The sequence below is a fragment of the Calidris pugnax genome, unplaced genomic scaffold, assembly GCF_001431845.1.
Source record: "Calidris pugnax isolate Ruff unplaced genomic scaffold, ASM143184v1 scaffold25, whole genome shotgun sequence".
Lineage (NCBI taxonomy): Eukaryota > Metazoa > Chordata > Aves > Charadriiformes > Scolopacidae > Calidris > Calidris pugnax.
In genome coordinates this window covers 9,957,220-9,970,759 of record NW_015090805.1, presented here as the reverse complement: position 1 = coordinate 9,970,759, position 13,540 = coordinate 9,957,220, and positions in this window count along the sequence as shown.

The window sequence follows — 13,540 nt, the reverse complement described above, 5'->3', positions numbered from 1 at the left end:
CTGGCAGGACTGGCTATACTTACTTTAAACTCACAGCTTTTTAGCAGAAATGGGAGAATGTGGTCTGTGGTCAGCGAAGGGGCAGAACAGTCCTAGCAGTGTCCTTGCCCAGGCTGGTTCAGGAAAAGCTGCCATGGGGGCCTTAGTTAGCATAGGGGCAGCCAAAGAGTGATAGGGTATTGCTAAATGCGTGGACGGTCCATGGGCTACCGGGGTGCATGGCTAGGACTTGTGTTGGTGACATAAGGTGGCTTAAACAACTGAGCAATTCCTCAGAAACTGGTACTTCTTGTGGGGAATAAGGCTGGCTCGGAGGTTTGCACTCAGCAAGGTGCGGGAAAGACTTTTGGAATCCTCAGAAAGAAATCTGCATAAATTCAGTATCAATACTTTGCCCTTGGAGTAATTCCTAAGCATGAGGTATCTATCAGACAGTGAGACTAACATCATGTAACATGTTTCTATGCCCAGCTATTCTGTTATAACAGTTAATCAATAATTACTGCAACCACTTCATTGACAAATTTAAAACCTAAATTATTCTGTGTATCTATGATCTTTATTTTAAGGTAGATTTTGTTTCAAAAAGCTATTCCAATTACATAGTGACATCTGTGTGACATCTGAAAGTTAGATCTTCCACATTCTCTCAAAACATTTTTACAGAATGCTAGCTTGGTTTTACATCAGTGTTTTACCACTCCTGGACCACTACTTATGCTTTGCCTGGAAATGATGAGATGAACCCTACTCTCAGGGTGTGCAATGACATAAACTCATGGCACTTAGATTTACTTTTCATTCCCTGGTGATGAAACTCTTTTATTCACATTCTGTACGCTTGCCTCTCGTGCATACACATCCACTGACATGCAATTTCAGTCAGCGTCCTGTTATCCTGCAAAGATCACACTGGATCTGGAAGGAAGAATTCTCAATGCGGAAAGCTAATCCTGTGACATTTTCGGTGTGACAAGAACCAGGACATGCTGTAACTCTAACCAGACAGGCTGTTACTGAAAGATATGTGGTCCAATTTCTTGTCTAAAATGCAGCTTTGAATAGGGACCAGAACTTTGGGGTGCTAATCTAAGCCAAATTAAACTTTGCATACTTTGAGGCTTAACCATCACTATCATTTTGTGTACTTCTTCAATATTGTGTAACTCTTTCAGTACTTCCTGTTTGTCACGTAATGTCTTCTTTGCTGTTTTTTAATGAAAAACAACGCAAATGTTAGAAAAAAAGAAGCAGCTATAAATGTTAGATATCAGTTGCTCATTAACACCTTTAAATGAAACTGTTATTATTCTGATAGGGTCAGTTCAGATGAAAAATTATATAAAAATCTTCTGCCTGAAATCTATGGAAGGAGAGAAAAACCTCATATGGGGAATTCAAGGGGAACAGGAAGCCATCGAAGAAGGAGCATAGGGCTGGTATCCGAAGAGAGTCAACTGAACAGCAGGCTTACTTTTCTGTGTTCTTTGGTAACTTTGGAGACATTTCAGTAAAAAAAAAAAATTAAAGAATTGCATTTTGAAGTTAGAAGTTACAGTCAATAGGAAAGCAGCAATTTTGCTAAAGGCATGATTGACGAGTCTGTGTTCTACTTTATGCAGACCAAAGTCCTAGTAATACTGTTTCCTAACTATCTCCATCTGGATCACTGAGTTCTGAAATACAAAACAAAGCTTTTCCCATTTGAATCATGATTTTGACCAGAGCAGAATTTGCGTCCTGCAAAAGTCCAAATGATTATATTACTGAAGGTGTAAATCATAGATTGTTTACCAAGAAATGCTATGGCTTACGCTGGCTAGTACCAAATCAAAATTAGGAAATCAAAATGCTTTTGTACATCCTACATCCTTAATTCACATCTATAGCAGCATTGTTTGTGGAGCAGTTTCCTTCTGGGAACATCTGAAAAGTTTAAGATGACCTCAGTGCTTGTAACATGTACATCCACTAAACACAAAAAGCCAAAAGCAAACATTTTTCAGGGCTCCAAGTTGTTTGTTTCACTAAGATCCCACAGCACTGACAGGACCCTGAATATCCCCAAGCACACAGGGTTTGGCTTCCTGGGCTGAAGGTCAACTTAGAAGCAGTGCAGCTGGTTGTCTTGAAATAAAGAGCCAGAAGCAAGGGTCTTCCCCTTCTTCACCCAGGGCTGCTGTTGAGCTGAGGCTCCTGCTGTCGCTCCTGGTCCCTGCCCAACCTGTAGCAGCAACCACCCTGCAGGCAATGCCTGTGCTTGACCCTGTGCCTCACCAACCCAGACCGGGACATTGGTCCACAAAATTACTTGCGTTACTTTCCATGTGAGTCTGGATGATGCTGGTTATCCTCTTTGGACCAGACCCTGCTCTTGCCCCTGGGACTGCCTTCCTGGCCAGGCTTGGGGTCCCTGGTGGTGCCTTGGAATGGCCAGACTGTGAGTGACTCTCATCACTGCCTTTGGCACATCCCAGCCTGCCTTGCTGAGGGCTGAGGGATGGGGCTGGTCAGGGAGGGAGGGCAAGGGTCTGCTGGCCCTTCACCAGCCCTCGGTCCTTGACAGTCACCTTTAACTGGCCATTTAACAGATAAGTTAAAAGGCACTGAAAAAAGTGTGTTGATTTAATCTCTCCTCTGAACAGTGGCATCTCATACTAAGCTGCATTTAACTCTAGCTCTGACCAGGTCCCAAGGAATGTAAATTGCAAAGCTGTGTTCAGATGAGAAACCCCTGTCAGCCATGGTGAAGGTGCAAGCCGATAGTGGTGATCAACATTTTCCAGCCGAATACGAGTACAATGGTGGAATGTAAAAGAGGTTTATGAGAAATACCAGCCTGGCCCTGCTGGAAGCTCCATTCTTCATTTTTTCCACAGACTCGGTACAACATGGACAGCAGCAATAAAGTGGTGTTCTCACTACCCGCCCTACTGAAATGTGTGTTTTAAGCAACTGCTACATGGGGTGGAAAGTTTAGCTCTGTCCCGGTGCCCGTTCTATGTTTGGCCTTTTGGCTGAGACTGCTGAGGAGCGGGTTGTGTGAGGTTACTTCACATTATACGAGTCACTGTCCACTAGCAGCTGGCATCCAACTGCCAAGTCCTATCACATATGCATGTGTGCCCCCCAGCCCCGCAAACGCACAGGCAGCAGCCAGTTCTGACTTGAGCTCACTACCAGCTTGGTCCAGATTCGAATAAATGGCTTGAACTCTATCCACTACAAATCCCTGAGTCATCCTGTTATGCAGTAAAAAAATTTCCAAGACGGAGGTCCTTTTTGCTTGTCCATCTATTGAAGACTTGGACCTATGGATGAAAAATTAAACAAATAGAATGTTTTATGTGTCACAATGTTAATTTAATCCATGCACACTTCATAATTCATTTCATATTGGCTTCTCCCCAGGTGTCAAGAAATTTCAAACTAAATTTATCTGTTCATCTGACATATATCTGAACATTCACCTTTATAGCTCAATTCCTCTTCATGCGTGTAAAAACCCTCCTAAAAGAGCTAAAACTGTTTTATTATTTTAATTTTCATATTTTTATGACATAAACACCTACATTTAAAATGTCACTGTATTTGTGTTTATTCCACAGACCACTGAATCTTATGTGTAATAATTTCCAAGAAACACAATAGGTTTGGTTTTGGAAACTGAGAGACATAAGACAGATATAGTACTACCAGAACAACAAAACTTCCTGTTTAAAGACTGTCATACAGACATAAATAATCCCAAAGCAAGATTTTATATTTACATCATATAGGAACAGGCTGCCTAAGGAAGTCTCCTTCTCTGAAGATATTAAAAACCAGTCTGAATTCAATGGTGTGCAACCTGCTTTAGGTGAACCTGCCTTGGCAGACAGATTGGCCTAGGTGATCTTTAGAAGTCTCTTCCAACCCCTACAATTCTGTGATTCTGTGATCATACACTGTGATTTCTTATAATCAGTTTAAACAGGCCACAACCTTTTTTATCTATTCATTGTCTGTTTGGCACCTAAGCCACAAGATCCGCAGTTAACACACAAACTGACCACTTTTCTCACTAGTTTCAGACAAGCTAGTACTTTAGGACAGTGCTATCTAATGCACATTTAATTCTTATAAAACCATCTCTTTTAATTTTCTTGCTGTATGAGAATCTAAGACATGTGTGTGCTCGGAACAACACTGACATTAATAAAAAGGTCAAATGAAAGTGCTTATAATGGGCCAACAAAGCTGTGCTCTGAGCCAGACATTTATGGGCTAGCTTTGGCATAAAAGTCGACTTTCCACTCTCCTGAAAGCCATATGTACTTGGTTGCTCTCCTCACCACTGCAATCAGAACTCTTTGATGATTCTGAAGCTAGCAAATTACTATTTAACCAGTTATTCAGTTCCTCCCTTACATCTATACCAGGAATTGGAGTACTGTCCTCTTCTGCCCTAGGCTTTATTTCAGATCTGCATAGGCAACCCTCTTTGCTAGTGCTGGAAGAGGAATAAAGGAAGGGACAATTGCATACAAAGGCCTCCAACCTCTGAACAGGAGCAGATGAGAAAATAACTGTAGCAACCATCACCAGTCTGGCACTCCAAAAGAGTGTGTTGGGGCAAGTTAGATCTAGGAGAGGCAGAGCTCAAATGGTGAGTAGACAGTGGAATCAGCAAATTGACCACAATATTAATGGAAATACTGCTGCATTAATTCTTCCTCTGTAGTTTAGACATTTTCTTGGACAATCTCTTGTATTAATTTCTCGACATTTTTTTAACTCCATAGCTACTGTATTGATTTTAGTTGAAGACTACCTATAGAATAAAGTGTCACTCAGACTAAGTAACTGCTTTGAATCTGTTTGGGAGGAGTTAAACCTGTATTGAGCAATGATGAGAGGGCAAAGTAACATGATGTCCAGAAGAGGATGCAGAATGAAACTTCAAACCCTCACCGCAGTGGCAAGATTTAGGGGCATACTAATGTAGGGGTTAGTTAGGATACTTCTGATAATAAAATCTAAATTAATACTTTTGGGTCCTCTTATCCTCCACATAAATTCACACTCATGTTGTCATTGAACTACCTTTTCCCTTCCTAAGAGGTTTTCCAGGAGAAAGCAATGTGGTCCATAATTCAGATTTTAAGGGACCAAACTACTGTATGCATAAAATAGCTGGAGCTTTGTCAATTCCATCCTCACAGCTTGCTTTCCAGAGCCGAGCTGGCAACGAGAGTGGAAGGAGGTGTCAGAGGTGTTTGCTGCCTTTGGGACAAAAGCTGTAATTCTAAGAATGAGGTTTTTTATGGTTTTCTGTCTTCCTGAGAGACAAGAAAGCAATCATAATTTCATATTTGGGGTCTGTTGGCCATAGACACTTAGATATTATAGATAAAGGTATTATCTAAATATATTGTGAAAAGAGGCACATATTTTACCTACAAATAAGATACCAAAACTACAGTGGCAAAAATACTTATTTCTTGTGATATTTTTTTTTCCCCTAGGGGTTACAGAATTTTTCAATGCATATTAAAAAAAAAAAAAAATCAAATTTAAGTTTACATGAGTGTAAAACTGAAGCTACTATATTACTGTCAGTGGAGCTGTATAGTATGGCTAATTTATAAGGTGGCCAATCTACTTTAGAGATTATTTTAAATGAACTTTCATTATTTTAGGATATTAAACTGAACCATAACTGAAGGTGGAAAAAAGTTTTAATGTAAGTATTTCTTAAAAAATTGTCTTTTTTCCAAAATGAAATATTATCACTATCCTAATAATACCTGTCAGACTTGCTGAATTTTATTAGTGTGGATATTTGCATTAACTTCAGTACCATTTCTTGCAGTCTTATCCAGTATTGGGCTATAGGAAATTTTCCTTTTATTTAGTAGAAATGGGATATAGTCTTGGAAAGAACTTTGGGAACTTTTAGGATAAAGAGGAACACACTTTCCCTATAATTTGGTTTTGAGTCACCCAGAGGGAAGGCTGAGAGTTTCCCTATGAGATAATAAGATTTAGACTTTCTTCCTTGGACAACAGCACTTGAGAACCTACTTAGAGCTTGATATTTTTCCAACGCTCCCAAGTCTGCATTTAAGGTGATAAGATTACCATCCTGAAGCTCCAAAGCTCCTAGCTGAACTTGGCTTTTGTGGTTTCTAGTTTCTGGTCTCTCTGTCATACAGACTGATGAAGAGCTGGAAGCCACCAAATTTGAACTTCTAGATTTGTCTTAAACCAAACAAAATATTTCCATTTTTGAAAAATTATATTTATCCAGATTTACCTCATTGACTGATTATACCTGTGGTTCTGAGACAAAGCAAATACCATTTTTTCAACATCAGATTTCCCAAAGTACAGAAATGCTTATGTCCAACAAGAAAAATCCCATATCTTTTAATCCCTTTGCTGTCAGTAACCAGCTGTAAAGATGTTCAAACTAAAAAGACCCTCAAAATCTTCCACAGAAACTAAGTTCCAGCCCATGAATGTAATTTTTCAGTCCTGTATGTATTTAGGTCTGGACTAATAGGTTTCACGGATTCACGCATTCACAGATTTGGCAGAGTTGGAAGGGACCTCTAGAGATCATCTGGTCCAACTCCCCTGCTAAAGCAGGATTGCCCAGAGCACATCACTCAGGACTGCATCAAGGCAGGTCTTGAAGATCTCCAGAGAAGGGGACTCCACAACCTCCCTGGGCAGCCTGTTACAGGGCTATGTCACACTCACTGTAAAGTTTTTCCTCATATTTGAGTGGAACTTCCTATGTTCTAGGTTATGCCAATTGCCCCTCGTCCTATTGCTGGAAACCACTGAAAAGAGTCTGTCTCCATCATCCTTCAACCCACACTTTAGGAACTTGTAAACATAGATTAGGTCTCCCCTCAGTCTTCTCAAGGCTAAAGAGCCCCAGCTCTTTGAGCCTTTCCTCGTAAGGGAGGTGCTCTAATCCCTTAATCATTTTAGTTGCCCTCAAATCCCTGTAAAAAAGTTATCAAGAAACTTTAGATTGGCAAATTTACAGAATCTCTCTCCCTTGAAATTGATTTTAAACATCAAGCTATACCTAGAGTATGATGCCTTAAAGCTGCGAAAACCAAAGACAATTCCAGTTCATTACAGTCATGTGATAAAGAGCCTAAACTCAGTTTAACTGTCAGTGAGTCTTTATATGTGACCTGTAAAACTTAGAAATAAAAATTTATAATGGAAATGCTGACAGAAGCAGAATAGTATTTTAGCATAATTACTGATTGTTTTGACAATTTGGCATCTTTATCAAAATCAGTTCTGTTATGTTTTTCTGAACTCACAGGTATTCTTTAAATGTCATCCTGTAATTTTCTCCATGCCAGTTATTTTTCTAGTGTGACTACAGGTCTTTTTTGTTAAGATTTTCCAGAAATAAAATATTTTTTTCTGAATAAATTAACTGAATAATTTCTGAATAACTTTAACAATAACATTATTTCTGTGTTTTATACTCATGGACTTGCATTTGAAGTTTAGATAGCCTGGATAAATACTGGTGGAAGCATATTTACTGTCATGAACTCTTTTCTACAAACAGGTCCCTATTGGTTTATATCTATGAAATATGAATGAATACATGGTGAAGCATATTAATGATGGTATATTAACAATGGTAGAAATACTTCACTTCTTTGAAAGATATTGTTTTGATTATAATACGTGCTGGAGAAATGGACTGCAAAACAGTTACTCTAAAGAGCTGAGTTACCATTATGTCTGATCTCAGACAAGAGGCTGGGAAAAATTCATTTCTCCTATTTAGCTGAGGACCACTGAATCAAGGACCTAGCTGCTCAGTTGCAAGTCCAGAGACTAACCAAGAGACACCCCCCCCCCCCCCCCCCAACCACTCAACCAAGAGACAACCCCCCCCCCCCCGCCCAAAACCTTATTTTAATAAAATTAAATTAGTTTCAAATTCTAAACATGTTGTGAGACTTCAAACAGGAGAGCGGTTGTATGAAGCACCACATCCTCCTAAAAAAAAAAGGCAGCCATCAGATATTGAAGTAGTAGGATCATTCCTGAGGATTGCAATGGATGGTCTGTAATCGTATTTTTTGACGGAGTCCTGCCAGTATTTGTTATAAACATTTGCAGTTTTCTTGGCTTTCTACAGCATTATGGTTAATTGATTTTTTTTCCACTTTATTTTACTTGCTTCTACTCAATCATTATTTTAAGTTATCTGGATAATAACAAGATGTTGTATAGCTTGGATATGAGGAAAAAAAGTCATCCCAATCAGGATAGTGAAGTAATGGAAGAGGTTGCCCATAAATGTTGTGCAGTTTCTGTCCTTGAATGTTTTCAAGACACAATTAGAGAAAACCCTGAACAAACTTGTCTGCTCTTTGATCCCAGAGTTGGCTTTTATTTGGGTAGGAAGTTGGACTAGAGACGTCCTGTGGGCTTTTCCCACCTGAATGGGATTCTCTTCCTAATCTGGGGAGGTAGTGAAAGTAGAAACAAGAGTTTGCCCTTGTTCTCCAGCATCTCTTCCACTGTCTTCTAAACATAATGGCACAGATCTCTTTTCAACTACCTGTGCCACGGAAGGACCTTCTGCTTCAGGCATCAGGGAGACCATACTTTACAGTACATAGCAATACCTTTGCAATCTTTTCTAGTATGTGGAAAGTGACTGGGTCTAATTTCGGAAGCCTGTGAATCAAAGGGAGTGTTTCATAGCCCAACACAAATAAAAGCTAAAGCTAAACACCTACGCATTGAGAAAATCTATGTATTTATGCTCAGTCCTGAAATAGGGCTCCTTTGAAGGGAGGTGCTGTTAGAGCTGTGAATGCCAACACATAAAGCCGCTGAAGGTTAAGCTATCATTTGAAAATAACTATAAAGGAAGTTGGAAAAAATATTTTTTATTATAAATTTTTTGTGATTTCTTTGTTGGTTTGGATTTTTTTCCCTTAAACACAGAAAGTATTTTTGGTATGTTTTGATCCCTATTTAGCATACATTTTAGTCAATCATGTCAAGGAACTTGATTAAAACAATCTTGTGCTTTGACCTCATTCTACTTGATCATGCATTGCCTGTGTGGGAGATTCTCATGCATAATGTAACCCTTAGTTTAAGAACTGAGGAATACTAGCTGAATCGTTTCTTTTTTCCACATAGCTGGTGTTCTTAACAAGAAGTTGGTCCAGGTTTTTTATCTTTCAACAATTGCTGGTTTGAAAAATTAGTACAAAGTCTTCTTCAAAACCACTAGAAATAAATGATCAAGGAGAAGCCAGCTAACTGAGCTTCCTATACTACAAGAAAGTTTTGTTATGGAACTTCTTCTAAAAGACACCTTGATTTTGGATGAAGAGGTTGGCTTGACATCTTCAGAAATGAAGACTCTAATCAAAACCAGTTTCTCCATCTTGTGACTGACTGAATATCTACACAGTGTTTTTCTCAAGCTTTTCCTTCTAAAAGGGTCTTCATGGCCAGCAGATGATTCTCCCTCTCTACTCCACTCTCATGAGACCCCGCCTGGAGTACTGCATTCAGTTCTGGAGCCCCCAACATAAGAAGGATGTTGGGGAGAGGGTCCAGGGCAGGGTCATGAAGATGATCAGAGGGCTGGAGAACCTCTCCTATGAAGACAGGCTGACAGAGTGGGTGTTCCTCAGCCTGGAGAAAAGAAGGCTCTGGTGAGAGCTTATTGCAGCCTTTCAGTAATTAAAGGGAGCTTATAAGAAAGATGGGGACAAACTGTTGTGATAGGACAAAGACTAATGGTTCTAAAATGAAAGACGGTAGATTTCAATTAGATATTAGGAAGAAATTCTTTACTGTGAGGGTAGTGAGACACTGGAACAAGTTGTCCAGAGAAGTTGTGGATTTTCCATCCATGGAAGTGTTCAAGGCCAGGCTGGACAGAGCTTTGAGCAATCTGGTCTAGTGGAAGATGTTCCTGTTCATGGGGGGTGGGGGGGGGTTGCAACTAGATGACCTTTAAAGTCCCTTCCAGCTCTAACCATTCTATGATTCTACTATACGATGAACTGACAAAGAAGATCAGTCAGCCTAGTACTTGAGGATTTTGACTTTCCAGGCTGTAAAATTGTCCAGGAGATATCTGGACACTGGGATATACTATTCTGTAGTACCTAATGATTAAATTAAATTAATGAGAACCAAACAGATCCAGTCAGAATGGATCTGCAAAAACATTTCAGTTAAGACATACAGAATTATCACAGAAATAAAAAGTAAAAATAAATCCTTGTAAAGTTTGCTTTTGCAAAATAAAATGTAATTGTCTTTCATATTGACATCAAAGGCCACAATCATAATTTAAAATAATCACATTCCCTTTTGAAGTCCTTATTAAAATCAGGCATTGTCCCAATGTGCATATCCTACTTCCGTAAGGAAATCTTTTTTTTTTTTTTCCTTGTAGCTATAAAAAGAATTCTTTCTACTTTTAAGATAAAATTCCTGTTCTTGAAACTGACAGGTTAAAGGAGTTGAACATCAAAAGAAAATAAAGATGTTTTATTTCTGACTTATTCCAACCAGTTTCCTTATTTGAAGACTGAAGCTTTCAGTCTGACTGAACAGCATCCTGGCCTGTATCAGGAATAGCGTGGCCAGCAGGAGTAGGGAAGTCATCGTGCCTCTGTACTCAGCACTGGTGAGGCCTCACCTTGAGTACTGTGTTCAGTTTTGGGCCCCTCACTACAAGAGGGACATTGAAGTGCTGGAGCATGTCCAGAGGAGAGCCACCAAGCTGGTGAGGGGGCTAGAGAACAAGTCATGTGAGGAGAGGCTGAGGGAACTGGGCATGTTTGGTTTGGAGAAGAGGAGGCTGAGGGGTGACTTCATTGCCCTCTACAACTACCTGAAAGGAGGTTGTAGAGAGGTGGGTGTTGGCCTCTTCTCTCAAGGGAATACTGACAGGACCAGAGGAAATGGTCTGAAGTAGCAGTAGGGGAGATTTAGTTTAGATACTAGGAAGAATCACTATACTGAAAGAAGGGTCAGGCACTGGAGCAGCCTGCCCAGGGAGGTAGTTGAGTCACCATCCTTGGATGTATTTAAGAAATATGAAGATGTGGCACTACATGACATGCTGTAGTCGCATGCTCTAGTGGCTGAGACTGTAGGGGTTTTTTGTGTGTGTGTGGTTGGACTCAGTGATCTCAGAGTCCTTTCCAACCATGACGATTCTGTGATTCCCAGAATCCCTTACATAAGATGCCTTGGCATCTCCTTTAAAATAATGCTTTCCTTATGGAAAGATATCAGGGTGTTTTTGTGGGTGGTAACTGCCTGCTTTTTCTGGCTTTCTGTGCTCCCAGAAATCTTGGAAGGTTTGTATTGTGTGCAGGAGGTAATGGTTGCCTGAGTCCCAAGAGGTGGGAGATTTGATTCTGAGGCATCAGCTCTAAAATTCCTCAGGATTCCTTCTTCCATAAGTCCCAAATAAATCATACATTTCGCAAAAGGACTGGAATATGAATGAAATAATTTAGGACAAGCATTTCTTGCAGAAAACATGGAGCACTTCAGTACTCCCCAAGAAATCCCTCACCAAAGGGAAACCAGTACTGGGTGAGAGGAAACTGCTGAGTACTCCACATCAGATCTTGTTTGAAATGAGTCACACAGAAAACGGCACTTGCTGTAGAAGTTTTTAGTGACATTTGATACGACAACTGAAAGTTTCATCTAGTGATGCTCCTCCCATCAGGCAGGCGGAAAAGCAGAGGTAAAATCATTCTCTGCTGACGTCAATGGGAGTCCTGCCACTGTCTGAGACCAGGGCCAGGATTCACTCCAGGACTTTTTCTCAGGTGATTTATCATAATTGTTTTGATTTGGCAGTCTCATAGTTGAAAACCCACATTGCCTTTTTATATATTGCATTAGAATATATTTCTGTTGTTTATAAATTGTTTTCTACTAGCTGAAATCATGCTACTGTGTGCTCTCTAATATCTGTTATGTACCCTTCTAATTGAGGTTGCTTCTGTTTGTTTTAGAGAGTGTCTTGTGGATTTGCTGGAGATTTGGCTCTTCATTTTGTGGTTGCTGGTGATCACCAACATTTGAGTAAGAAATCCTCCCATTCACAGAGAGGTAATTTTTGGAGCCAAGGATAATGCTAGTTCTGTTTGTTGAGCCCTAATGATATAGTTCAATTTCTATTTTTGAGAGCCTAGACTTTGCTAGCCGTAGTAAGGTACAAACACTAACAAGGTTAACATGACCCTTTAGATGTCCTACCTAAATGTCATGAAACAAAAATATTCTCTCTTTACTTAGTATGCCGTCAAATAACTCATTTACAAATTCTCTGTAGAGAAAAATCAAATTACAAATAAAATAGTTTGAGATCTTCTGGTAAGAACACATACTTTTCTGTTAAAGTTACACCACATTAATGCTTTTTAATTTGTAGATAGTTCATTGAAATATGATAGCAGATAAATATTTCCAAGTGCTTGAATGAGTGTTCTGGTAGAGTCCTCACCTTATGGGCTATCAAATTGGCTAGTTGTGCTCATATTTGTGATAAAATGCAATACAGGAATACATTTATTTCAGTGGTGTGCTCTAGTTCTTGGATTTCAAAAGTTCTAGTTTTCTTCAAATTTTGCTTTCAAATGAAATCAGAATTGTGGAAACCAATTTAAAATTAAGGGAGCTGAACTGAAAATCCTCTTAGAATATCTATACTCTTTTCCCCCTTAATACAAGAATACAAATGCAGCAATTGTGATGTCCTCAATACACCTGATGTAAAGAATAGAAACATTCAAATAGCAATCAAGTTATTTTTAGAAAATATTAATTTGGATAATAGACAAGTAACATTCCAGCCTAATTGGTGAAAAAAAGGAAATAAAGCAGACTGAGCATGACTTACTGTATAAACTTTCTTTCCAACCAGAAAGTGAAGGGCTAGGAAATGTTAACAGAATATGAAAAACACGACTTGTTCTGTTGAGTTAACATTGGCTTCACACCAGTGGTTTGCATAAACCATGGACAGTTGTCATTATGTTCAACTTCAGGTAATTCTGTCAGCCGAGCTCAATTGGATTGAAGGACAAAACTATTTTTGAATATTAATATCTTTATCTATCTGTGTATATAAAAGAACTGACAAATTTTATATTAAGCTAAAAATCCAAGAGCAGGTTACTGAAGCTCTACATATGAAAGGCAAAAAAAAAGTCCTTGAACTTCTAGCAAATGTCAATTCTCCAATCTACTGAAAGAGGGTTCACACAAGTCTACACTGAGCTAAATGTTAACTTCTCATGATCTTAAATTATTTCCCAATGGTTGGGAGAGATCCTGCTGAAGAAACCATAATTTTTTTTATTTTTTTTTTAATGATGTAATAAGATACTTATTTTATTGTGCTAATGAGTTAAAAACTTTCCAGAGGTCTAGAAAAACCTTAGCTAGGAACTTTAAAGCCAGTTAGATAACTTACAAAATAGCACATTGCTATGTTCTTTAA